The following is a 25,496-nucleotide window of genomic DNA, read 5'->3' as shown; positions in this document are numbered from 1 at the left end:
TATTACCACTTTCACTGACACAATAATAACTTGACAATGCAAAATAGCTAGGACTATCATGTTTGTACCAGTGCACCTTTACGTGAAATGTGAAAAGCTTTCAAATGATATTATAGTAAAATAGAAGTCAATAGACAGCACATATACGCTTATGCCCTTTAATAACACTTTTCCTCTTCTTTTTAGCAGTTTCTTGCAGTCTCTCTAAAATTTTTTCATGTAGGTATCAGTTTATTGAGGCTTATTTAGTAGGCAGGCTGGACTGAGCTGGTGAGATCTTCTAGATTGGAATGTTCTTTCATCAGCATGAGATGTCCTTATAATCTTCACTTATTCACTTCTTTATCGTATCAGTAAGAGGAAAATAATTTTTCTGTTATTCTGTAGGGTTTTAAGGCATAGCTACTGTCCAATGCTTATCATAACATAAATTTTCTCTTAGCTGCTCTGACTAACATAAAGGAATTTTTAATGGCTGATCTACATCTCTTTATCAAGAGACTGTTGTCCTGCATTGCCTGTATAATGATATTTGTTTCACATTCAGGGCCAGGAGTTGATTGAGATGCACAACTTTGAATACAAAATTTTCTGCATTAAATTCAGTGACCTATTTTATGTAGATACTAATATTAGGAGTTTGCAATGCCCTTTTTGCTTTTAGTGTCTGGAAATGTAAATGGTCTGTGTAATCACTTGAGAAATGTATTTTATGTCTATGACTTCCTGGATTTTTTTTAACTGGAAATGTTTATATTAAGCCAACAGAAAAGTAAGTTTAGGGAGATAGCACTCAATACCATTTGCATCTGTTAGATAAAAGTTCCTTGCATTAGTGTTCCATCATGTCTTAATGTGATGAGCTGCAGGTTAAGACAAGAAGGAATCTATGGAATGGATAATTTAAGCAAAAGTACTCAAGTGTAACAGACAGTAGAGAAACTGTTTTTCCAGCTTGTGAAATCTCCAAAGGGGAGGAGGTGCGCTTTTTTTTTTTTTTTTTTTCTCTCCATATAATAAACAAAACATTGACCATCAAACATACTCTTTCACCCTTTGGACTATTCACCTTTTCAGAAATGTCAGTTTTGGGATCTTAATTTTTTGATTGTCTGTAAAGTATCTTTTTCCCATCACAGTTTCTATCTTGAAGATCTTATAAAATTAAAACATTAAAATCTTGTGTTTTAGAAGGCAGTGCATAGGGAATGACATATAGTAAGCATTCATACTGCTGTTTAGGAACTGCTGAAACCCTGGAGATTTAGAATTATGTAATTTTAATGATCGCATCAAATACAGTTGACAAATTTACACCTAAATTAAGCTCTTCCTTTAACCTACTAGTTTGAGTGCATTTTTTTTTCCTTGGGAGAAGCCCCAACCAAAGCATTTTTTTTGTTTCAAAAGAGCTAGAAGGAAAGAAACTGAAGCAAGTTATATGGACTGCATATTATTTAATCCAATTATAATAAATGTGCTGAATATGTTGTTACTGTCATTTATGTTTATGAGAGAGAAGATTTAAATTCTTAATAGCTTTATTAGATTCATGAGTTCCAGATTTACTTAACTGTTTGTATTTTTTTTTTTTCCATTTTACTGCCTGCCAAATCTTTTCTTCCTTTCAGGCTCTTAAGTAACTCTGGAGAAAGAAAGAAAGAAACAAAAAAACACAATGGATCTGTCTGTTGAGGGGCTGTGGTCACTCTTCTAAGGAGTCGTGCTTCCTTCCATAATGCTGTGGCTCTGTTTGGCTAATATCATACAGATGAGTTGTGATGCTGTTACAGGAAATAGCTCTTACTATAGGAGAGAAATCAATCTTTGTGAAGTCAGTCAAGATGGCCACATATATATATCTATAACAATAACATAACGTTATTAATTGCCTAGTTTCCTAGTAACTGAGTAGCACAGTGTTGAGAGAATGCTTAGGAAAATCATGGGATATTTGTGAGCATCTTAACAATTAATCTACTCAGTATACCAAGTAGATACCGCTTCTTCTGTCTAAGAGTTGGCATACACTAAGATGAACTTCTTTTTGTCCAACGTGCCTCTTCTATTTTACATGTTGATGTTTCTATCCTTCATGTGCATACAGTTGTTAAAATACCTACTTTAGCTGATGTTTCATTCCTCAAAGATCTTAAGAACCTGAGAACTAAGTGAGCTAAATGACTTGGTACTTATAGCTACAACATTTTTTCAGTACTGGCCCAGTGCATACAGATGTTTTGTATGTTAATTTGGCTGAACATTTGTTGAAATCTTTTAGCTAACAGACAAATAGGAAGAAAGCATTCCACACTACATGGTAGTTGGGCAGTGAAATTGTTTTCTGGGATGGAGGTAATTGGTTATGACTGCTAAGTCAGGGAAAAAAAAAGCTGGACACCATTGTGTCTGTTTTACAACTTTCCTTTGATTTTTTTTTCATGAGATGGTTTGGGAAATCTTTGTGGTAGAGGAAAACAGATTCTTGATGAATTCTTAGGACAATCACTTAGTACTAATCTTTACACATCTAGAACTGTCTTTCTGAAAAGGTATTGAAATACAAATTGTTTTCTCTAAATTGGTTTTCTTTCTTTAGTGCTTATACTCTATCCATTAGTACGTATATGTATAGGAATTAGAGAACTTGAACATACAAACCATTAAGAAATGGAAAAACTGAGGAAAAACTATTCTACTACCAACAATATTTTTAATGATTTTATGAGCACTCAGTACTTTCTGCCTTTCTGCATAACAGAGAGGAGCAACAATTTCACTTATGAGAACAGGTACTTCAGGAAAGTGAGATAATGTTTTCCTCACTTACATAACTGTCCCCATGCTGTCACGAGTTCTTTCATTTTGTTTCCAGCTTGTTTTACAACTGTACTGATAAGTTCTTCTGTCTTGTGTTAGACATAGTACTGTGTGTCTGTGATGTTTAGGAGAAGCTAAATGGGAAGCAAAGGACTGTAAGTGTATTTCAGAGGAAAGCTTTAAATACACATCTTGCCACATAGGAGCTGATAACTCAGGGAATTTGCCCACCCTTAAATCTCCTCACTAAAAGCTTTGAATGCTACGCTTTCAAGCGTCCAGGCAAAGCAGTCTCATGGCTTGTCGCCAATCTTCAGGAATTCAGACTTTATTTTTATATATGAAGATAGAAGAGTAAGACTGAAACAGTTTTAACCTTTTTTTCATTATAATGCAGTCTTCCAGATTTTCGAGAAATAGAAATAAATGAAAGAATGTTTTTTAAAGGGCAAATATATATGGGAGGGAAGGAAGTGCTTTCTTTAAACTTATCATCTTTATGCTCAACAGCTTTGGTGCACTCTGCTTTCTCATTACTCATTGCCTTCTTTTTCCATCCTTCCCCTTCATTTGTTGCACTTCCATGTAATTCTTTCTCTGGAGGCTTCCCCCAGGCTACCTGCTGTCTCCAGAAAATTCTGTTCTCTTTCATTTGCATCCCATTTATTTGATTCTTTGTTCTTAATATATCCTACGTCTATTTCACTTCAGCATCGTGATTTTTCTTTGTTTTTATTCTGCTCCAAGATTTTTAGAGTTTGATATTTTTTTTTCCTGCATCTGTACGATTCTTTGCTGTTCTCAGAGAACAAGTGTCAAAATATCAGACAGTGGCATTTTTTTTTTTTTTTAAAACCAGGCTTTATTGACAGAAGATTTTGCACCGGCTGAGTAGAAGCTAGTTACAAACCCTCAGCATACATTATTTATACATATTAATTGCATACTCAATAGCATCTCAACATTGGTTTGCAGAAGAACATAAAAACTGTTCTTCATACAACATTTGATTTACCAGCATTTTCAATGCAATGAATTTCATAAAAACAGCTTTGGGTTTCTCTGCATTATTTTCACAAGCTGTTTATCTTCCTGGTGTTTATAAATAGAACATTGCTTTGCTAATAGAACTATGTGATAATTTAATAAAAGCACATGTGATATGTATGTTTCTGGGGGGGGGGGAGGGGAAAGAAACTTCAAAATTTCCAAATTCCTAGTGACAGAAATTAAATAGGAAGGTGTGATCTAATAACTTTTTTTTAGCAACTTTGATGTATAATTACATAGGATTTATATTTCAAGGCAGAATGTTTTATGTCATTTCTTATAAAAATGCTTTGATACAGCATCCCATCTCCAAATTCTGCTTTCAGATTCTTTTGAGAGATTTTGAAGGATATAAACTAAGCAAAATTTTTGAAATTATTTTAATAGCTAGCAGTTTTTATAAGAGGTAACTATTATTTTTTTACTTGAAGTAGTATGTACTTAAGTACCGTTTCTTTCCATAGTGAATTCCTACTGTGTGGTGTAGTTTCAATCCTTAAAAATCTGTAGTTTGAACACTTTATTGAATTATCTCACAAATTTTTGGAAATTTTCAACTTTAACGTTGAAATAACCTGTAAAATTTGACATAAATGTATATATTTCATCTTTCTCTATTTGGACCTGTGCATGCTGGGGAGAACGTGAGAAGTTTGTAGAATGCAAACTAAAACAAACACACAAAACACCACCTCAGAAAGGGTTACAAATCTGTCTATAACATTTAATTGCAGTCTACCATATTGTCTAAGCACATGCTTAGCTCTAATTTAATGAGTGGTTTCACTAACCATATTTTTGTCTATTGTCATATTAATTATGTGCTTACGTACTTCACTCAATTAGAGTCACAAGCTCTTACTATTACATTTCTAATAATTTGTGCAGAAACTTTTTGCTACAAAGTTGCTTTTGATGTCAGTGTGAACTATATCTACTTGAGAATCTAATGGGTTATTCTAAGTATTTCTCATTCAGAACTCTTGCTTAGTTGAATTTTTGCCTTTTTAAAAGTTGCAGAATCAGATTTAATCCTCAAATCTGTTTTTGAGCACCTAAAATAAAAAAAATTCTACAGTTTGCTCTGCCAATGTATTGTATTGTCTATCTGAATGAGTCTTTGGGCTCTCTAATATCTAATTTAACATTTCATTTTAATTCAATATGTTTGTCATCTTTCCATACCCTGCTTCTTAGGAAGAGATATAACAGTAATATGATTTGTAAATAATCTTTCTGAAAACTGGCGAATACTGAAACTAGATAATCATTCTTCAGAACAAATAACACATCCTCCCAAATTGTATGACATTTTGATGTCCATCTACTGCTTTATTTCATCCCTGTGATGTCCTTTCTGCAGTGTAATGGGGTGATCAAAATGGCACACGATATCTCGCATATAGCTTCTGAATTCTTTTATATAGTGCCAGAATGCCTTCTGTTGATAAATTATAATTCTGTCTTTACTCTTTCCCATCTACCTTATCTAATTTCTTGCTCCAAACATTTGTTTGCCTTTTTATTGCTACTAAATATTGTGCATGATTGTGAAAAACACTTTGAACTATCTTATTCCCACTTCTTTTTCCTGGTCTGTATTTTGTGTTCTGCTTTAATTTAGACTTTGGTCTCAGTGACTGTTTTTGGTCCCTAGTCTCATTACCTTCTACTTCTTTACATGGAACTGCATAAACTACTTAGCATCCCATAAGCCTAATTCTATCCAAATCATTATGACTTTGTTTGCTCTGTTTCTCTGTATTTACTGCTTCTCAGCTCTGTGTCATCAACAGATTTAGCTACTTTTGAAAGGATGTCCTTCCACAAGGTCATTTCTCTACTAACCCAATAAAAGTGATCAATGTATGGTCACTTCCTGTACTTTTCTTGTGCAGGTAGAGACATTTTCTTGGACAGGTGACTCTCTGAGTAGTAAGTAGTAAGCTTATTGGTTCTGTTGGAATCAGTCCAGAGGAGCCACAAAATGATTAGAGGGTTGGAGCACTTCTGGACTTATGGAGGACTTATTTAGCTTGCTGAAGAGAAGGCTCTGAGGAGACATAGTGGCTTTCCTGCACCTAAAGGGGGGGTTTAATATTTAAAAAAAAAAATGACAAATTAAAAAGTGAAATCTGACTTATTACACAGTTTGATAGGGATAGGACAAGGGGAAACGGCCCTAAACTAAAGGGAGAGATATGTTAGATGTTAAAAGGAAATTCTTTACTCAGAAGGTGGTGAGGCACTGGAAAAGGTTGTCCATAGAGACTGTAGATACTCCATCCCTTGAGGTGCTCAAGGCCAGGCTGGATGTGGCCCTGAACAGCCTGATCTGGTATGTGGCAGCCTTGCAGGTGCCTGGGCAGCCTGCTCTGGTATGTGGCAGGGATTTGGAACAGGATGGTCATTAAAATTTCTTCCAACCAAAGCCATGCTATGGTCCTGTTAATCTGACATTTGGTAATTACCATGCTTTAGAATTCGTTTGTGCCTCAATTGCTAAATATCTGTTTTAAAAATGAGTTAAGATTTGGAAGCAGACCTGATGTTGCTAGTTTACTCTTTTGAGATGATCTGTAAAATGGCAAGCAGTTTCTTTGTAGAGGGCACTATACTGCTGTTGCTATTCTGTTGCCTCTACCATTTGAAATAAATAATAAGATAAGTATGAAAATAAGTTAAAAAAAAAAAATAAAATAAATTAAAAGCTTTAATTTCAAAAAGTAGACAAAGCTGCTCTTACCAAGTTGGTGTTGATCAAAACAGTTTAAGGAGAGACTGACTTACAGGAATAAATCCCAAGGAAGAAGAGAGAGAAATGTGACTGAAAACATTGTACTTGCTATACAGAGCCCGAAGTTCTGTAGCTGAATTAGTTTTCTGATCCACTCAGTTGGAGTGACTGTGTATGATCTATTGTAGATAAAGTGGGTAATAATATTTAGATGTCTTCTAATTTGCATTCAGACTTTCAAAACGAGCTAGAGAAATAATGAAAACAAAAATGTAAAACAAAACAGTAACGGGGAAGTATATTTTGTAAATTTTAATCCTGACTGACTCAATCCTGACTTTGTTTTTAAGTTTCTTACTAGATAATACAGGAATTGATGATTTTAATTTGCATCTGTCTTTCGTAATGTTTGCTGTGTGCCATAAACAAAAGTTGCTCGTTCTTAGAACAACTTAGAATATTCATTTATGGCTTCCTAGTGTATTATTCTTATAAAAATCATTTATAACTAGCATATTTTTCTAGGACCTGAAGAATATGAGCAAGATGCTGAATTTTCTAGACTAGAAGTGTTAGAACTGTGTTCAGCTCACCAACAGAGCAACCCCTCCTTGGTATCTTAGACTGGAGCTTATGTCCTAGTACAGTTAGGAGTCATCTCTGGCCTCTTCTTGTTTAAGTAACCTTGAAGAGTATCAGCATGTACAGAGGCTGAATCAGAGGGAAAGTGTTGTAATATGGCACAGGTACAGTAATTCTGGTTAGCTCAACAAAGTGACTTACATTTTGAAATCCCTGTCAAACAGGGAAATCTGTCAAACAGAAGATGCTAATAAATTTCTTACATATCTCCATATAGATGTATATGCTGTGCATAAAACATCCAGGTAAGGAGACAGTATGGCTACAGAGGGAAAGTATAAGGTTCATTTAGCCGAGAGCAAAATGAATTCTTTGCATAAGTATTCCCAAAAGAAAGGTAAGGCAGCATTCCAGAAACTGCAGTACACTCTCCTTGGGGAAAAGTGAAATGTTAAAAGGTTTTACCATCATACTAAAGCAGATAATTAGGTAATTATGACTGTTAACTTTGACAGAGCACGAGGCTTAAATGCATTAGATTCCAGAGTTTTGATGTAGATAGCTTGGGAAATAGTACGGTCTTTGAGTCTTTCTGAGAGCTCACTTAAAGCAGTTTGGCACTGAAGAGCAGAAAGTGTACAAATAATTCCTATGTATGTGTAAGAAACAAAGAATGATTCTGGAAAAGCTACAGTAGTAAATTTGTCTTCAGACCATAGATATTATTAGAAGCATTGATAAGAATTGCCTCACAATCTACTTAGCAGTGAATAATTTTAATGCAGAATCAAGTTGGGTTCTTAAAAACATTGTTAGATTTCTTAAGTTAATCTGCTTTCCTCATGTTACTGTGAGATTTCAGGAGCTATTTAATACTGTCAAATAAGATGAAAAATTCTCTGAAATCTTGACATCTCTCCTCAACTGTTGATTACTGCATGGACATGTACTGGGTACATTTCTACTTTTCCCCTAAGGCATATCACATCAGGCGTATGGATGACGTGAAAAGAACAGCTTTAACCAAACTGCCACTGTGATAGATAAGCAAGAATTGGCTGGAAGATGAAGGAGGGAGGAAGAGATATAAACTCCATTCGGCCTTTGTGCTAGCCCTAGAGCTGCATGTGTGAATAGGAAAGATTATTCATCAAATACAGATAACTTCTGCCACATGCTTCAATGCAGTTGTTTAAAAAAACCTATGAGTGAAGAGAGACGTCTGTTGTATTTCATCTCTGGTAAAAATTAAAACAGGACCTCCAAACTTCTGGCTCTGCAACAAAGGACATGTTTTCAACTGAAAATGTTCTTCAACTTTTTGTTCAGCTTTTTGAATATGCCTAGTGATTTGAATAACTAATTTTTCAGTTGCTTGTAGAAGTGCTTGGTGAAGTTATATGATGAAGTCTATTGAGGCAAATAATATATGGAGTCATGACAAATGAGATATAGATCCACAGCAAATCTGTCCTGGTTCCACAATTAGCTAGCAATGCTTGGCATTTCTGATAGCTGTTCTCACTAGGTATCTTTAAGAAGCTGAATCTGAGCCTGTGTTCCAGTTTCAGTAGCTTCATAACAATTTGAATCAGCTGTGAATTGATCTCATCATTTCTTCCTGTATCTTGCCTTTGTGAATACTCTTGAGGAAAAACTAGGTCAAATTCTACTCCTAAATGGCACCTATTTAAAATGAGCAAGAATTATACACAATCTACGTGCTAAATTTTGTTTATAGTTGTTTAAATGAGCAGTGTGATAGCTGAACAGAAATGTTTTCTCAGCTACATAGGGAAATCTGATTTCCTTAGTTTTGTGGAAAAGCAACACATTTTTCTTTTTACCTTGGGTTTCTAAAGAAAATTCAAAGCATTTTTTTCCAGATAGGAAGCAGCTATTTTTGCATGGAAGTATTTGTGAGGTGAAGAATAGCTTCCTACCTGTATCTACATTGTAGTCTGCATCCTACAGCTGCACGAGACGAATGCTCACTTGAGGTGATACCAAGTTACATAACAAATTGTGCGAGCTCAGCTTGTGTGAAAGTTTTGTAAGCGCATCAGTAGAGCCCAGGTTGCAGAATTAATGTGCTCATGTATAGTTGAAACTTTCAGCCATCATTGTATGCTTATTTTATCACAGTGGTTATATATATATATATATATATATATATATATATATTAATTTATATATATATATAAATAAATTTATTAATTTATATATATATATAAATTTATATATATATATAAAAGATTACAAAGCACACAAAAAGAGAAATTGATGCAATGAGACAGGACTGAAAGTATGCGTCTTTGTAAAAGCCTGCTTGCGGGATCATCAAATTTACTCTACATAAGCTTTCCTAACTTCAGTCTTTCATCTTTTGCCAAGTCCTGCACTAGTGTTCTGGACTATGCTGTTACTGACAACATAGCCATGAGATGCACATGTTCTGATGAGCAGAATACCTGGATTTTACTCTGATTACTTACAGATCTGCTGTATCAACCTAGCAAACTACTGTACCTTTCTGTAAATTAGTTTTCTCACTATCAAATTAGTTTTGTATTCTGCTTTGAACATATATTAAGATCTCTGAATAAACACCATGACAGTGCTAAGCATTTTTGTTGTTATATTGTAACTAAGGCAACTAGATCAGGACATAAAGCAGAAATGTATTAAAGGGCTTTACTCTACAATGGTCTATATGACTATAAATATTGAAGTTAATTTTAAATACAAGCACACTACATGTGCACACACATACATAAAGGAAATTAACAGCTTAACTGCACTATTAAAATTGCTAATAATGAAAGTTCTTGACTTTGCTGACATCTGCTATATTTTTTGAGAAGTTTTATGGTCCAGCTCTACCATTTGTCTAGATATGCCTATGTGGACAAATGTAAATGAGATTCCTTCACGTTAGTCTCAATTCATAGAATCTTAGTATGGTTTGGGTTGGAAGGGACATTTAGGATCATCTAGTTCCAACCTCCCCTGCTATAGGAGGGGACACCTCCCATTAGAACAGGTTGCTCAAAGCCCCATCCAGCCTGGCCTTGAATGTCTCCAGGGAGGGGGCATTCACAGGGCAACCTGTTCCGTGAGAGTGTCTCACCACTCTCACTGTAAAAAAATTTCTTCCTAATATCTAGGCTAAATCTCCCCTCTTGGTCATGCATGTCAGCCGCAATCCCAAACCTGTGCAACTGCTTTAGCATGATATTATAACAAATATAATGAGATGTGTTGACTGTACTGTGATTGTTTTATAGCTTTTGAAATCAAAGTTGGCCTACATCGCTTTGAGTTCATGCAGAATATATGTTGACTCATCAGCATGAAGAAATTTCCCAGGCTATCTTTCTTCAGAAAACATCAATGTTATTTCTTGAAAAAGATCAGGTAAAGCAGAAACAGGTTCTTGAAGAGAAATAATCAAGCAGTAATCATCTGGAAACTGATTTTTGCTTTCAGCGATTCCAGATAAAAGTTTGATATCTGCTGATGGTTGAACTAGGTGATCTTAGTGGTCTTTCCAACCTTAATGATTCTGATTCTGTGTCTGCATGGATTCCGAATCACCTCAGTCCAGATTGTAGTACTGAATCACATAATCTTTGATTTTCATTCTTTCTTCTGCAAAATCCATTCATAGCATGTTTATTATTAAGTAAGATCTATTTCTGGGCTTTGCCCTGTGTTTATGCAATCAAATTCATTCATCCCTCTCTGGGACTGAACTTTGAATTCACTTACTGCTTGTACTTATTCTTTTGCTTTCCTTACACCATTTCTGATTCAATTGAAGACAAAATTTCATCCAAACTGTTCTGCTGCAATAAATCACCAGAAAAATGAGTCTGAGTGTAAATCAGATCTTTGAGAACAGAACAGCACACAGAACTTAATCTTGGACTTGACGTATGCTAGGCCTTCCTATCTATCTCCTCTCTTACACCATCTAGCCCTAGATGGTGAGCAACGATATAAGCGATGTATCACTGTGTTTATTAGTGTAGTTAGTATGTCTAGCCACAGATATAGGGAAGAGCAAGCTTTGGCATTATGACTCCTCATTTTCAGTCATTCTGGGAATGTGTTGAGGGAATGAGACTGTGACCACTTCCTTTTACCTTCCTTGCTCCTCTTTTTCACTGTAGAGACTGACATGAACAATACTCAGGACATACCTCTAAGGAAGAGCCTTTCAAATGCTTCTTTGCTCTATTCAGTGTCATAACAATAATCTTTCAGTTTTTTCCTTAAACATACTCTTTTTTTATCAGCTCAGTTACATCCTGTCCTTCTCTGTCTTCAGGTCACTGTACAGGTGCTTTGTTTATATAATTATTTGAATCGTGCATTTGTCTGGAGGAACATGTTGTATCTGTTTCTTCTAATATTTTGATTTTTGTTGTGGTTTTGGGGGCATTTTCACTTAAAAATGTGTATTAACACTATACTGCGTACTTCAAGTTTGCAAAAATGCAGTTGTTGAGATGAAAGCACATTCTTTTTTTACTTTTAAAGGTGAAAAATGGAAATTTGGAATCGGTGCCATTAGTAGAAATGTGTATGTACTGAAAGGGATGTGATTTCAAGGCTACTTAAGATTTAGTTTTAGGTCTTAACGGAGGAAATATGATATTTTGGTTGAAGTCACATGCTGGCAATCATGTTTTTCAACATTCTACCCAAAATATTGTTTTGAAGACAGTATCCAGGTCTCACTTATGAAGGAATAAATGCATGCAGTGATGATGACAAGCAAAATTCTCCAAAGGAGAAGATGAAAAATGAGTGTGCCTAGTTTACGTTGTTTCCTCTATTGCAAAATCTTAGCAGAGAGAACTGTTATTGGTTGTTGGATGAGATAAGCAGTGTTGAAATCTTTACTTGATTATATCTGCCTCTACCATCAGTTGTCTTTGTGACACTGGGTCTATAATAATAAATGTTTTAAAGGAGACAGTATCAGTCCAAGAAAACTAATGTTGCTTAAAACACATATTTCCATCTAACATTGTTATATTGCTTCTACATTAAAATATGTAAGTCTATTATGACTGTGTGGGTGTTGTAAAATATGCCTTTCTAAACCACCTACAGGTGGTAATATATCACCCATATCTCCAGGTCTCTTGAGAATTTCATTAATTACTTTTCCAGAAACACAGAGGAGGTCAGTTGTCTGCTACCTCTGCTACCTTTTATTACTACTTAACTCCAGCAACAGATTGAAATAGTTGTCTGTAAAAAGAAAGGAAAAAAATGAGTAAAAAACTTTAAAACCTGGAGGGAAATGTGCTTTTTAAGCATTTGATCCATGGTTCAAAATATAAGCCATAAATGCTGCAGAAAACAGTATGGAAAATATGGTAATTGAGAAAAAATGAGAGAAGAGAGGCTGGAGTGGGGGAGAAATTCAGTTTTACCTCCTGTCATCATGCATGCTCTGTAATAACTTGTATCTGTAGTGGATAGGCAAATCTAGTAATAAAATATTGCTTTTTGTGGTTATGTATGCTATCAGTGACAAAAGATAAGTTCCTCTTGTTACATATCTGTTTCAGACTAACCTAGTAATTTTTAGGTTTATCTTTGCACTTCATCCAGAGCTGAAGGGCAAACCCAGATACAGATGCACTCTGTATGTTTTTTAAAATGTTTTAAAAATAATGATGAAAACCCAGTTCATGTATAGGAGTAGACCACTATGACTGTTGCAGTAGAAGACTTTATCAAAGCTCTTCACACAAAGGTAAACAATTTCCTCTTTAAAACAAGAAGGTCTGAAGGGAAGAAGTGCTCCTGGTCTCTTTTGTTTGAGAAACCCATGTGGTGGTATTCAGGCAAATTGTAGATTTCAGTCAAGGCTGCTGAGTGAATCCTGTGAGGTGTTGGGTGTTCTGACCAGAACATGAAAGATTACTAGGCTTCCCAGGAAGTGCTCAAAGTTGCAATTGTATATGTACATATATGACATATATGTACTTTCTTTCTATCTCTCTAGACATAAACACACAACTATACCTTTCCAGCCCAGTGTTTGTTCCTGAGTACTTCATGTGACTGTTCATATAGATTAGCATTTGCAAGCTAAAATAGTCACTTTTCAGTTGGTTTCTATGAAAATATTGGGTACAACAATGATCTTAAATCTCTATATGAAATATAAAAGTATTACTCATTAAATGACAGCACAAGTAGGGGAATGATTCTGCAAACATTCTCAACCTGTAGATTGGATTAACCAACCTGAGGATGGTTGTTGTGGGGGTAAATCCTATCCATACGAATGGGTCCCTAATGTAGTAAACATAACATGCTGGAGCCTCAGCTAATGTAAATGAGTTCGGTAGTTCTACTGATTTACACCAGCTGAACATTCACCCATATGTTCAGTAGTAAATATTTGCAAGATCAGCTCATAAATAATATTTTATTTGCAAGTGAGCATGGACACAACTGTCCAGACTCTAAATGAAGCTTAACACATGAATGCAGGAAAGATTTCTCCTGTAGAAGTGAAGATGATAGTAGTATATTGTTTAAAAAAAAAAAAAAAAAAGGTAATGTAAGAAAAGTAATGTTACTGCCAGCTCTCCTGCTCTGTCACAGATACCTCAGTTTGTATATCAAAAGAAACTTCAGTAAGTTTACTTTGCCCCATTTTCCTGTTATTTTTTTGTTTGTTTGTTTGTTTTTCCTTCCACTCATTTAGCCTCAGTAAATACCTCTCTGAAATAGCTGGACTGGTTCTGTTACAGGCATTGAGCTTGTCTAGGCCTTGGCCGGAGGCCTTTAAGCCTTTAAGTCCTTTAAGTACTTGTCCAGTGTCAGATCTGTGATTACCTGAAACTTGGGAACAGTAAATCGAGCTTCAGGTTCAAATTTAAAATAATCAGGTTAGCAGCTATTGAAGATGAAAAATGATGTGGTTGTTTAACTTTGCTAGCTTCTTCTGTTATGAAATTTCTCCTGGCCTTTATGCTTGCAAAGAACATGATTGTAAATTGTTCAGTAGTGTGTTACTGACGCTGCAGATTGTCAGTTAAACCATAGTTCAGAGATAAACTGTCTGCTTTTTGTTGACAAAAAGCATTACAAAAGCAGTTTGAATATTAACTATTTAGAGGTCATTCCTTTTAGCATTTTTATATTTCACTTATTATGAAATTCTAAGTGAAGTGCAATTAGCATTAGTGCTGGCAAAGAAAATAAAGATCGAAGAAAACTGATAAAAGAGAAGATAGTGCCAGAGCAGATGTTTGCAGGCAGGTAGGGTGCACCTCTGACAAGGCAGGTTAGGGATGCTGAAGCTTTTTCCACAATTGAATTCATTCAAAATACAGCATCCATTGCATCTCTCAGTATTTAAATTGAGACAGGGTACAAAACAGCAAGATGGCATGTTGATCTTAACTTCCCTTCTTCAAGAGCTCTTAATTCCTGTACGCTGCCTCAATCCTTACTCTCAAATATTTATCATTTATTTATTTATTTTGATTTAGGTTTCGAAGGGCTACTTCACCAATCCTTGTCCCATGTGTGAAAAACAGGAGGGAAATAAGTGCGTGTGAAGTATTTATTTTCCAGTCTAACTGTATTCCAGTGTTATCTGTACAAGTATAAATTGAGTCTAAATTGGAAGGTAATACAATACTAGAGGATAGTGGCCCCATTCTCATTTACGTTTTGGCTACTTTGTATTACTTTCAATAAATTTTAAACTGGGTGCAAATAATCTCTTTAAGCTAAATTGGCATAATGAACATAAAAGAAATATAGATGTTAGTGCATCCACTGATTTTAAAGTACAAATGAAATACGGTATCTTAGAACAATTTAACTTTTCTTCATGATCATCGTGCATTTTTTCTAAATTTTGTATGTATTGTTGTTAATAAAGAGGGAAATTTTTCACCAAATAGCACAAGGAGTGTCACAGGGAGATAAAACACCTACCAATAGCTTTGTATCTTGTGTTGTTTTGTTTCCCAAGTAAATTTATTTTTCAGTACTCTATATGATATCATGCAGGCAGGTAGCAACTCATACGTTGTTTTCCAATTTGGTGTGCAAGTAGGAAGTTAGCATTTTCCATCAGGATACAGTTATTACAGGAACATCCTTAAAATATGTGGAGATGGATATGCAAATAGGGTGAAGTTTTCTCTGCTTAATCTAAACTGCTAACAATACAGAAGGCAGGTATCTATACCTAATGTGGAAAATAAATATTTCCAGAAAAATGACTGATTCAGATCAAGATGCGTGCTTCTATGGTTAGCAAGAAGTACTTCCTAAATGCTATAGCTGACTTCATTTTGTGCGATCAGTCCTCAGGTGGCTATCTGAGGTTAGATGTAGTTAAAATTTGTAAATGAACTATTTTCAAAATGAAAGTACCAAAGGTTTTCTCACAGTCTTCAGAGAGATCTTTTTCAGAGAGATTTTGCTGGCATTGAAGTGGGTCTAGAACCTCAGTTGTTAACTTTAAACTGGTTTCTGTAGTTCAGAAATGTGTCTGAAACTTTATGTAGTAATAAAAAAAAGTCTTACAGCATTTTTCAACAACTTTGAATATTAAATAATACACTATTTTCTGTTGGTCTGAACCAAATGCAAAACCTTATGCCATACGTTGACAATATCTTCTTCAATTTGAAGTGTTATACTATGCTATTAATTGTAGCATTTGATTAAAATGATTACATTCATTAGAAACAAAGGCATTACAGGTGGATAAACTCTTCTATCACTGAGAACATCTCCCCATTCAAATTCGTAACATTATGTAGCAGTATGGCGTTCCATATTATTCTGTTCTACTTCTGAGATCAAAGGGAAAATATTACAGTGATAGTTCATATTTTAATCTGTGTTACAAGATCAATATGCATTGTTTACTAAGAGTAATTTATTATGGGTTGTGAGGTGTTTTTTTATTCTTTTCATCAAACTGAGAAGGTTTAAGAATGTAGTTTAGCAACAACAGCTACATTTCATCATTTCATTATGTCCACTATACAAATAGTTTGCTCCAAATGGCATTTTAACAGATGCCATCAGAGAACTCAGTTACGTACATCAAAGATGATCCTTTGGCTATGGTGTCAATACCAAAGCCCAATCTCTTTTGAAGTACATGGATTTTTATGTCTTTAGCTTGGGCTAATGTCTTAACTAAAACTAAAAAATGTTTAAGTATAAATTCAGATATGCTTCATCAAATAACCTACGTATTTATTACCTGGTTTTTTTCCTTTATTGACAATATATTTTGAATAGAAGTCTGTAAAATGATAAGTAACATAAGTAAAACAATAAGTAAAACAAATAAATATATTTGTTTTATCATAGACATATTCAGTGGTATCCAAATAATTTATGGTCAAATCCTTTTCTTTAGTATTATGACCACTAGATAAACCTTCCTAACTATATTCACTTGCATCATATTTGCATATGTGGAACTCAAAAAGGGGAATGGGGAAGTTTTTCAATTTGCATTCTATATTCAATTAGAGTTGCAATACACTATTTTGCATTACATAAATATTTTCCAGGAAAAATAATACAAATACATAAATAATTCCTATGTTAAATTAAAACAGATGAATGTGATCTAGAAAGCCTTGCACTGAGAATCTGCTTATGGGTGCCAGCTTTGTTGTAGCATAAGTAGGCTGAACCATAGAGGCTGGTCTAATGTGTAGGACACAGGAATATATCTCCTTCAAACATACAGTTCCCTTTCCTGTCTTCTCTGATGCAAGAACTATTGATTATTGAGGATAAGTGATGATTTAAACTAGCCCTGGTGCTGCATTACTATCATGTTCTAAGGTGCATTTGCTGCTCACATGACCCACGAACTGAAAGGTGCCCACAGGTGTGCAGTTGTCAGCAGCTCTCATTCTGCTTCTGGTCACATTAGATCTGGGCTGGGCTGATGTGAACTATGTACTGTTTTAGAGCCATAGGTTTGTCAAACATGTGCTGATTTGGTCACATTGAAATAACAATATAAGATTAAAATACTTCCAGATCTCTTACTTTAGGAATGAGGAAATTATTATTTAACTAGAATGAGAATACACAAATGTGTTTGTGTTGAGCTGTGGTGCTTGTTTTGTTAGGGATCCAAAATGATTGTACATGTAGGAAAGTCTCCTGGAGGGCACGCAATGTACGGTAAGGTGGTGTTTGAGTTTGCTTTGTTATGGTGAAATTTACCTATGGCACACTGGAGAGACTTGAGCAAGGGAGAGATTACCCACAGTGTTTGAAGAAAAGAAAAGGTAATACATTTTGCAAATAACACCTCTCTGTGGGGGGTTTAAGTGCATCCTACGTATTGGTTAGATAATACAAACTAAAAGTAACTTTTCTGATCTTTGTGAACAAGGTAAAATTGAGCTAAGGAGACTGGAAGAAAAATACAAGGGAATAAATATTTTCTATGAAATTAAACCCTGTACAATTGAAGCTGCAGGGAAAATCAGCAGTTAAAATATAATAAACAGTCTTGAAGTCTTTGAATTCTCACAGGAAGGAATTGTTCTGTTACAGGAATCCAGTATTATTAAGTGGAATTCACCCGACAGGGCAGGAAATCCCTTGTAGGACAAGCAGAAGTTTAAAGCTCAAGGCTCTGTATTGAACTTCCACTTTGTGCTTTTCAGTTAAAGAGAGAGTATTAAAATGAGAGTAAGATAAGGCAACAACACTGCTCTTGTTATCCAAGCGTGCCATGCATCCTGCTTCTGCCCCTTATTAGTGGACTTACCACCTGTTTAGCCTCTGTGGGACTGAGAATACCTTCTTCTTACTGAACAGAATGTGAAATTTAAGGAAAAAAAAAAAGAAGTTCCTGCTGAGAAAATACTGCAGGAGTGATTAAGAAATAGAGCAAGATGACTTTCTGTCTGATTGTTTGGGTGCAAAGCCAGAGTTGATGTAAAGCTGGGATGGGACACAGGTGTGCTTGTTGAACTTCCTTGGTCCTGTCCCTGTGGGGATCAAAAACCTTAGAGGTAGGGAAAGCTGCTGGGAGGTGTATCACACATGCCTGTTCATGAGTGGTACATTCTTGTTTGCACATGTGATGGAATTAATATTGGTGGAAGAAGCTGTCAGAGATTTAAAAATGACAGGGCAAAAACATCCCAGTGGAAGGAAAGGGGCTCGGTGACAGGAAGAAGCAAAGGCCGAGGAAAACATCTGTTACAAACAGTAATACAGGGGATGGAGAAAATGGTGTGGGAGGCAGAAGCACATATGCTTTGCTGCCAAGCATACTGAAAATAAGCTAACATGTTGGATTTCACCCTCCGCCCTTTAACAGAAATGAAAAAACAATGCAATCTGCCACAGCTGTAGAAAGTAGCAGTAGAAGGTAAACAGGTATAGGAATGGTGCTTCAAATAGCTGACACACAGAAGTGTGAGACAGATACCTGTGGAAGGAGGAAGGGCAGAGTTGATAAAAATACGAATTAAGTCTGTGTAAGTAGAAGGACTTAGGAAGGTCAAGGCAAATCAGCTGAAATTGATTCAACTGGGTGGATTATCTCATTCTGGAGCAAAGCAGTCATAAAGCTTAGCTGCATTTCACACAAGGGCGGGGAAATTGTATTTTTTTGCATACTGACTACAGACTTTCAGCCAAGCTGCCTTTCCTGAGTGTCCTGGAGTCAGAAATTACAACATGAGTATAATTGTGCTTTCAAGTCACTCCTGGAGGAGGTGTCACAGGTAGCAATGTGACAGGCATAAAGTGTATGCAAATTGCCCAATTAGATATAACCTGCTATTGAAGAAACTGTTGCAACTGCAACAAAATACAGCACAAACAATTGTGCGGTATGGGAATGCTGATTCAAAATCTGTCCTATGAATACATATATAATGTATCTGACTTTTCCATTTACTTGTGCACTGAAATTCTGGATTTTGTGAAACATTCAGTTCTGAAACATTAAGTACTTTCTCTAATAAGGTGTGATGGATAGGAACGTAGGTAAGAGAAGTATCCCAGCCCCAGTCACACAGAGCGTACAGGGATTAGTCGTAGATTTTCATGCTGAACTATAGCTCAGGTCAGTGTCAGTTTAGTGGAGATTTATACCATGTGTTGTCTGCTTTTTCATCAATGTGATTTTGAAAGCAATATATAACTATGGGAGTGTATTCAAAAATTGAAAGTCACTGGTCTCTAAATAACACATGTAAGTGCATTAGATGATAAGCGCTCTTCTCTCCCCCAGGTTTAGCAGAGGGAAAATAACAACACTCAGCATATTTCTAAAGGTGTGGACATCATTCAGTTTCAGATGGAGTATCTTTATTTTATTCTGTCTAGCAAGTTGCAGCTAGATTTATCTCCTGTGCTCTGGCATCGAAAAGTGTGAAAGTGTTCCTTCTCTCCTCCAGAAAAATCTCACCCACCCACTGGTGTGAGAAGTAAATTGTTCCTTCTCTTGGAACCTTTCTGCCTTCTAATGTTGTATTCACCACTGTGGTGTCTAGAAACTTTCTGAGAATTAGTTAAGTGTTGCAGCTGAAATCTGGCATGTATGCTTCCCTGCTTTTTTGCCTTTTCACCAAAACCTCTTTAAGAAGTAAATGCTTTCTGTATCTCCCCATGCTCATCATATGCGGCGAGATCCATGCAGGAGGTAAACTTGTGTTTGTTTTAGTGTTCAGAAGTCTCATCGATGTTCCTTTCGCCCATCCTAGGGGTTGATTCCTGAATTTTGTATCAGAAATAATAGAGATCAGTCTGCTGAGGCTGGACATGGGAGATCATTGTGCTTGCCTGACTCACTAGGAGGTGAAACACTCCCCAGAAATTGCTCAGCAGAGTCAGCGAATAGACTCCTAGTATTGGAATTTAGGGAATCTGTTCTCTGACATACTGTTAGTTCAGAGTATTACAGAGTCATCTTTTCAGGCTTTTAAATTACAAACCTTATATTTGTCATAAGTTGGGAGGAAGTTTGTGATGCACGAACGAGGGGCACTTTTTCCACAGATCACTTCCAGATGAAGCAGCTGCTATCACATGATTGCCTGAGATTTTGGGAACTATTTGGGAAGATCTGTGTGACCTCTCCTAATCTTATTATTATCGTTGTTGCTCTCTGCTTTTTCATTCTTTTTGATGGTTGCTATGGAGACATCGTACTCTCCTTCACTCTTAAGTGGGAGTGCGAGCCAAGGCAGTGCCTCCAGCCTCCCTCTCTTTCTCACCTTCCTCCCTCTCTCACACTTTCTGGCTGTCACTGGGAATCATGTCAGCTCCTTTTCTCCATCTCCTAAAGAAGCATTGATGGCCTCTTAGCACCAGCATGTTCGTTCAGCATTTTTCACCGTACCTTGGGGAGAAGTGTGGCAACACAGACTGCATCCAGCGTGTGTGCCAGTGGCAGCCAGGGGCTTGCCCCACTTGGGCATGTGGATTGCCCAGCTTCTGTGCAGCACAGCCCCATGGAGCGCTCCATTCTGCCAGTTCAGCAGCACCAAGAATACTGGATGCTGCATAACAGTAGTTAAAGACTCTAGCAGAATGATATTAGAATGCTTATGTTTGGTTCAGAATAAGAAAATCACATGCTTTTGAACATTGCAGATTAAGTGTGAATAGTTTCCAGAAGATGTGTATGGAGTGTATTTGAATTTGTATTTTCTTACAGTCTATTTTGTAAGTGATATTTCTTTACAGGATAAATTGAGTGGATTTAGGTATGGAATCATCCATAATTAACTGGATGCTAGCTACTTAGGAGGGCACATACAACTTGTGTTATTAAACAGCATCATGTCAGATTTAATGGATGTCATTGCAGAAGTACCTCAGGGATCTATCCTTGGACCATTCTTATTTATGATCTCTATAAATGAACTGACAAGCCAGTGTACTGAGTGCAATGTTCATTTTTATTCTGATGACACAGTCATGTCCTGAGCTCCTAGTTGCTGACTGAACTTGAAATTGCACTATGTGTATTTTCGAGAGCTCGGCAATGGTTAATTCTCAGGGAGGTTATTTTAAGCAATTTTATGGCAGGCATTCTGACTAGTGTAATGCTATGTCAGATCAGGCTTACAAGTAGTCTTAAACACATAGAGGGGAAGAAAATTGTGAAGCCCCTTACTATCAAAAATTGATAGTTCTTCACATTTTTGTTCTTCACATAATAGTCTTTTGCTACAAACAGATTCTTCCATTTTTGTCAGTAATATCTGATCTTACTGATTTTATGAGGTATATAATTGCTAAATATGGATGTGCAAATGAAATCAGAAGTGAATTAATGCAAACATTTTATTTGCATTGTGCTGATTTCTAATTTTCTTTTTTTGTTTTGTTTTGTGTTTTTTTTTTCCTCCCCCACATTTTTGTAAGAAAGGAAGATACTGTGTTTCCTTTTCAGATATCTTTGCAAATCTCTCCCTGTTGGAAATCTGCTTTTGATAGTGTGAATTGCTTTTCATCCAATGACAGTGATATGACTTATATAGATCATTTGCTGATATATCAACTCATGGGGGGAAAAAGCCTGGAGGTTAAACCCAGATTCTGCCCTTGGGTTTGGATTAAGATTACCCATGGGGGAAGGAAACAAGTTCCAACAAGTCTTTATTTCCGCCTATAAATTGAACTACAAGGCACCAGAGACAAAATGAGGAAGCTGAGCTAATGCTCCTGCTCTGGAAAATTGTGTTAGTGGCTCTGATAAAATTGAGGGTCTGACATGGCAAACGGAATTTAGCGTACAATGAAAATGACTGAGGGGAATGGGTCAGAAGGTGATTCATTCAATAGAAAGTAATCAGCAGAGTATCATCATAAGTTGCCTGTCCATAAGCAAATGAAAAATGACTGGTGTTTCTTCTATTGTCTCAGCTGTACCTGATTGTCTGTTAGTGGGTCACTGTACTGAGCTGAGGCTGGGAGAAAGGTAGAAACGTAAGGAGCATTTTGGCACTGAGATTTCTATCAGGGAAGGGAGCTACTGGATGCAGGACATCTTCTTTGCTGTGGAAAGGTCAGGGGATGCTGTGCCTATTCCCCATGCAAATTCCTCTCCTCCACACACATATACTTATCCCTGAAGAGAACCTTATAAAAGGCCTTTATACTGGTCCCCACCTACTGGAGTAACATTTTTTTGTGTAGCTTGTACTAGTCTCAGAAACTTATTTCTGGTTGCTTACACTTTTACTGGATTTCAGCAATTCAGCTGCCAAGTGGAAAAACTGAAGTGCTAAACTGAAAGTACCAGTCCTGTAACAAAGCAACAGTTTTCCATTCAAATTTCTGTCCAGAGAAAAACATTCTCAACATTTAGTCATAGTCTTGTCTGGCACTCATTCAGACGAATTCTTTCTACTTTTTAAGTTTCCCAGGCCTAAATGATGTCACTTTTTAAAAGAGATGTATTGCCTGATTCATTTTCCTGTGTCAGTTTAGCATCAGTGTAAGTTTGACTTTTTCAGTCACCAATGCAGTCAAGAGTTCCAGGTCACTGAAAGGAAGATGATTTACTGTTCAGTTAATGACATGTGTCATGTTCTTTTGTTACCTGTAACACATCATTGCATCCTTTTGGGAAAAAAAAAAAAAAATCATAAAGAGAATGTGTTTAAATTCTTTTTAAACTGTCAAAAGAATACTGAAGCTGCTTAGCTGGTTCTCTGGGGCTTTTATCGTGAACTGGCCTTCCAGTACCTACAGAAAAGATAGAAATTGGAACAGATTCTTTTTTTCTGAGTTCTGAATAACTGCAGTAGGCATTTTCTTATGCTTAATCAGTAAATACTACAATATCTTCCAAACGTGGCTCATATGGTTATTTAAAGCAGAACAATGGTTGTTTTAATATGGTTATTGTAGCCATACATTCTGTTTTTATGAGTTTTTATATAGCACTATTACTTACATGCTAATCTTAAGGATATTGTTATAATTTGTTTTATGTGTTAAGTATTATAGAGGCAGTTGCTAGCATCACTACAGTTTAGGGTCTTATGAGCATCACATCTGACAAACAATTGCTTGCTGCCAGAAGCCCAATGAAATGGTTATATCCAGGAATACAAATCACCTTTGCAGACAGTTCACATAGATTTTCTTCAAGTAGGGAAAACCATCTAAATGTATTCTGTAGGAATGTTTGTAATTCTCTACACACACAGGTTTGCTTGTGTAGAAATTTCCCAGGTTATTGGTGCTTACTTGTTGGAATGGTCAGAGGCACATTCTTTATAGTTGCTCTGCCTCACATTTTGTCAAACATCTGTGTCATTCTATCCCTTTTTGTACAGGTCCCATGAAAGGGATATGAAACTCCTTGCATGCTTTAGAGGTTCCTTGTTTTCTTTTTGTGACATGCTCAGTGCTTTATTTTATTTGTCTCATTCGAAAAGCAAAGTGATACATTTCCTTTGAGAGGGACGCTCAGAGGCAGCAGTGACAACTTGGTTTGCTAGACAAACTCCTACAGGAGCATTAGTGCCAGTAAGTTCTGCGACAGGAATACATTCCTTATCCTGGACATTAATGACATATGTGCTTTGTCAAGTGTTGTCATCAGGCTCACCAGGGACTCATATGACAATGACTTCTTAATTTATTCTTGTGTCTCTGGGAGTGACATCGTGGATTTCTGCTCTCCTTTTCCACCTGGGGTTCTGTGAGGCAAGCTTAAAGGATTCATTGCTTACGCTCATACTGACTGGCTGTATATTTGATATTGTAAGGATTGTTGGTTTTGCTGGATATTTATTTACTAAGATGATAGGACTTGTGTCCTTCTGCATAAATGAAGGGCTCATTAACTGAAGCAAATTGTGTTTGAGCAGAAAAGCTTTGCAGATGAAAGGCCTATTTCAAAGGGACCATCTCACCAGCACCACTTGACTGTTAGTATTCTGATATTAAACCGGTAGTTTTCTCTTGGTGAATGAATATGTAAGCCTACACGTCACAAATTCAGTTTCAACACTAGATGATGTCCACATCCTTAGCACAAATGATTCAAATTCTCATGCACAAGTGGATATTAAATCATATAGTTCTATGATGATGCTATAATCACAGCATTATTAAGTAAAAAGCATGAGGAAAAAGATGAATGCTGCCTATTTCACCTCTGGTGTTATATTTTGAAGGTGGTTTGATCTAGAAAACATTTACTAGAATAGGGCAGAGTTGGAAAATTGCCCCAACAGGCTTTACATGTGATATGGGCAACCTGACAGTCCTGACTGCCATAACTGTTCATGTGATTGTGAAAAAATAATTTTGAGGAATGAAGCACAACAATTTGGGGTTTTCAGTCTGAGTCTCATTGTGCAGAGAGATTTTAAGATACCAGTTTTATTCTAGGTAATTATCCTCTGCAGAAACTGGCAGTTCCAGATTTGTACCCTGTTTATGTCCCTTCGGACATAGTGCTAAGCTTTTAGGCACTAGACACTATAGGGTGTATGGTCTCTTTGGCTAATAATTTGAGTGATTTCAAAACATCTGTGTGCGTATCACTGAGAGGAAATTAAATTGAATTATAATCATCACAGCCATTTATGCCCTAAATTAGTTATCTAGCTTATTCACAGAGAGGTCAGCAAGCCAATGGACTATAGAGTAACTGGCAGTAAAAGCCTTACGAGGGTAAATGATAATTGCTTACAATGTTGTGGAGCCTGCAGACAAGAGGGCAGGGATACGATATAGCTGGCATTGTTTTTGAGTAGAGAAGGAGCAATAAGACTGGTGGAAGCAGGCTATCTGTAATAGGAATGTGGCAGAGTATAACAGAACCATTATGACACATCTGGAGTTTGAGACAGAACACGGATTCCACTTATTTTTTAAAGTTAAAAGACAAGTAGGGCAAGATTTTGTCAGAAATTTTGTTGATCTTCTCTGATATCCTGTCTCAGAACCAGACACAAGAGCATGACAAGCTTTCTATGTGAGTAGAGGTACCAAGGGAATGGTTTCTCTAGCAATTATCCCCATATGTATTAAGCACCCAAGCTCTAATTTATTACACAAGCTAGACAAAGCCTGCATACTGAAGTACCTAGGTTATTACTTTTGGATGGCTTGTAACATTTTTACATCTCTATGATGAAAATGCTTGACAAAAGCCAGCTCTTCTCATCTGGAAGAACTCCGCTGTTGCTAGATGGAATGTCTGTGCTTTGTAGCTTGGGAGGGCATGAATCTAAAATACTGATACTATGTAAAACAGCCCTGTCATCCATATGACGTG

The 25,496-nt window shown here is 36.3% G+C and overlaps 1 long non-coding RNA gene across 1 annotated transcript in view; it reads left to right on the top strand.

Annotated features, from left to right (window-relative positions):
- Positions 1 to 9,254, top strand: part of LOC125693753 (uncharacterized) — a 34,205-nt gene extending 24,951 nt beyond the window's left edge. Inside the window, exon 4 of the long non-coding RNA XR_007377238.1 lies at positions 8,167 to 9,254. This is a non-coding gene — a long non-coding RNA (uncharacterized LOC125693753). The remainder of the gene's footprint in view (positions 1 to 8,166) is intronic.
- The last annotated feature ends 16,242 nt before the right edge of the window (positions 9,255 to 25,496 follow it).

This window comes from Lagopus muta, chromosome 5 (genome assembly GCF_023343835.1).
Source record: "Lagopus muta isolate bLagMut1 chromosome 5, bLagMut1 primary, whole genome shotgun sequence".
Classification (NCBI taxonomy): domain Eukaryota; kingdom Metazoa; phylum Chordata; class Aves; order Galliformes; family Phasianidae; genus Lagopus; species Lagopus muta.
Note: the sequence above shows the minus strand (reverse complement) of the source record. Positions and strands in the feature narration are given on the sequence as shown.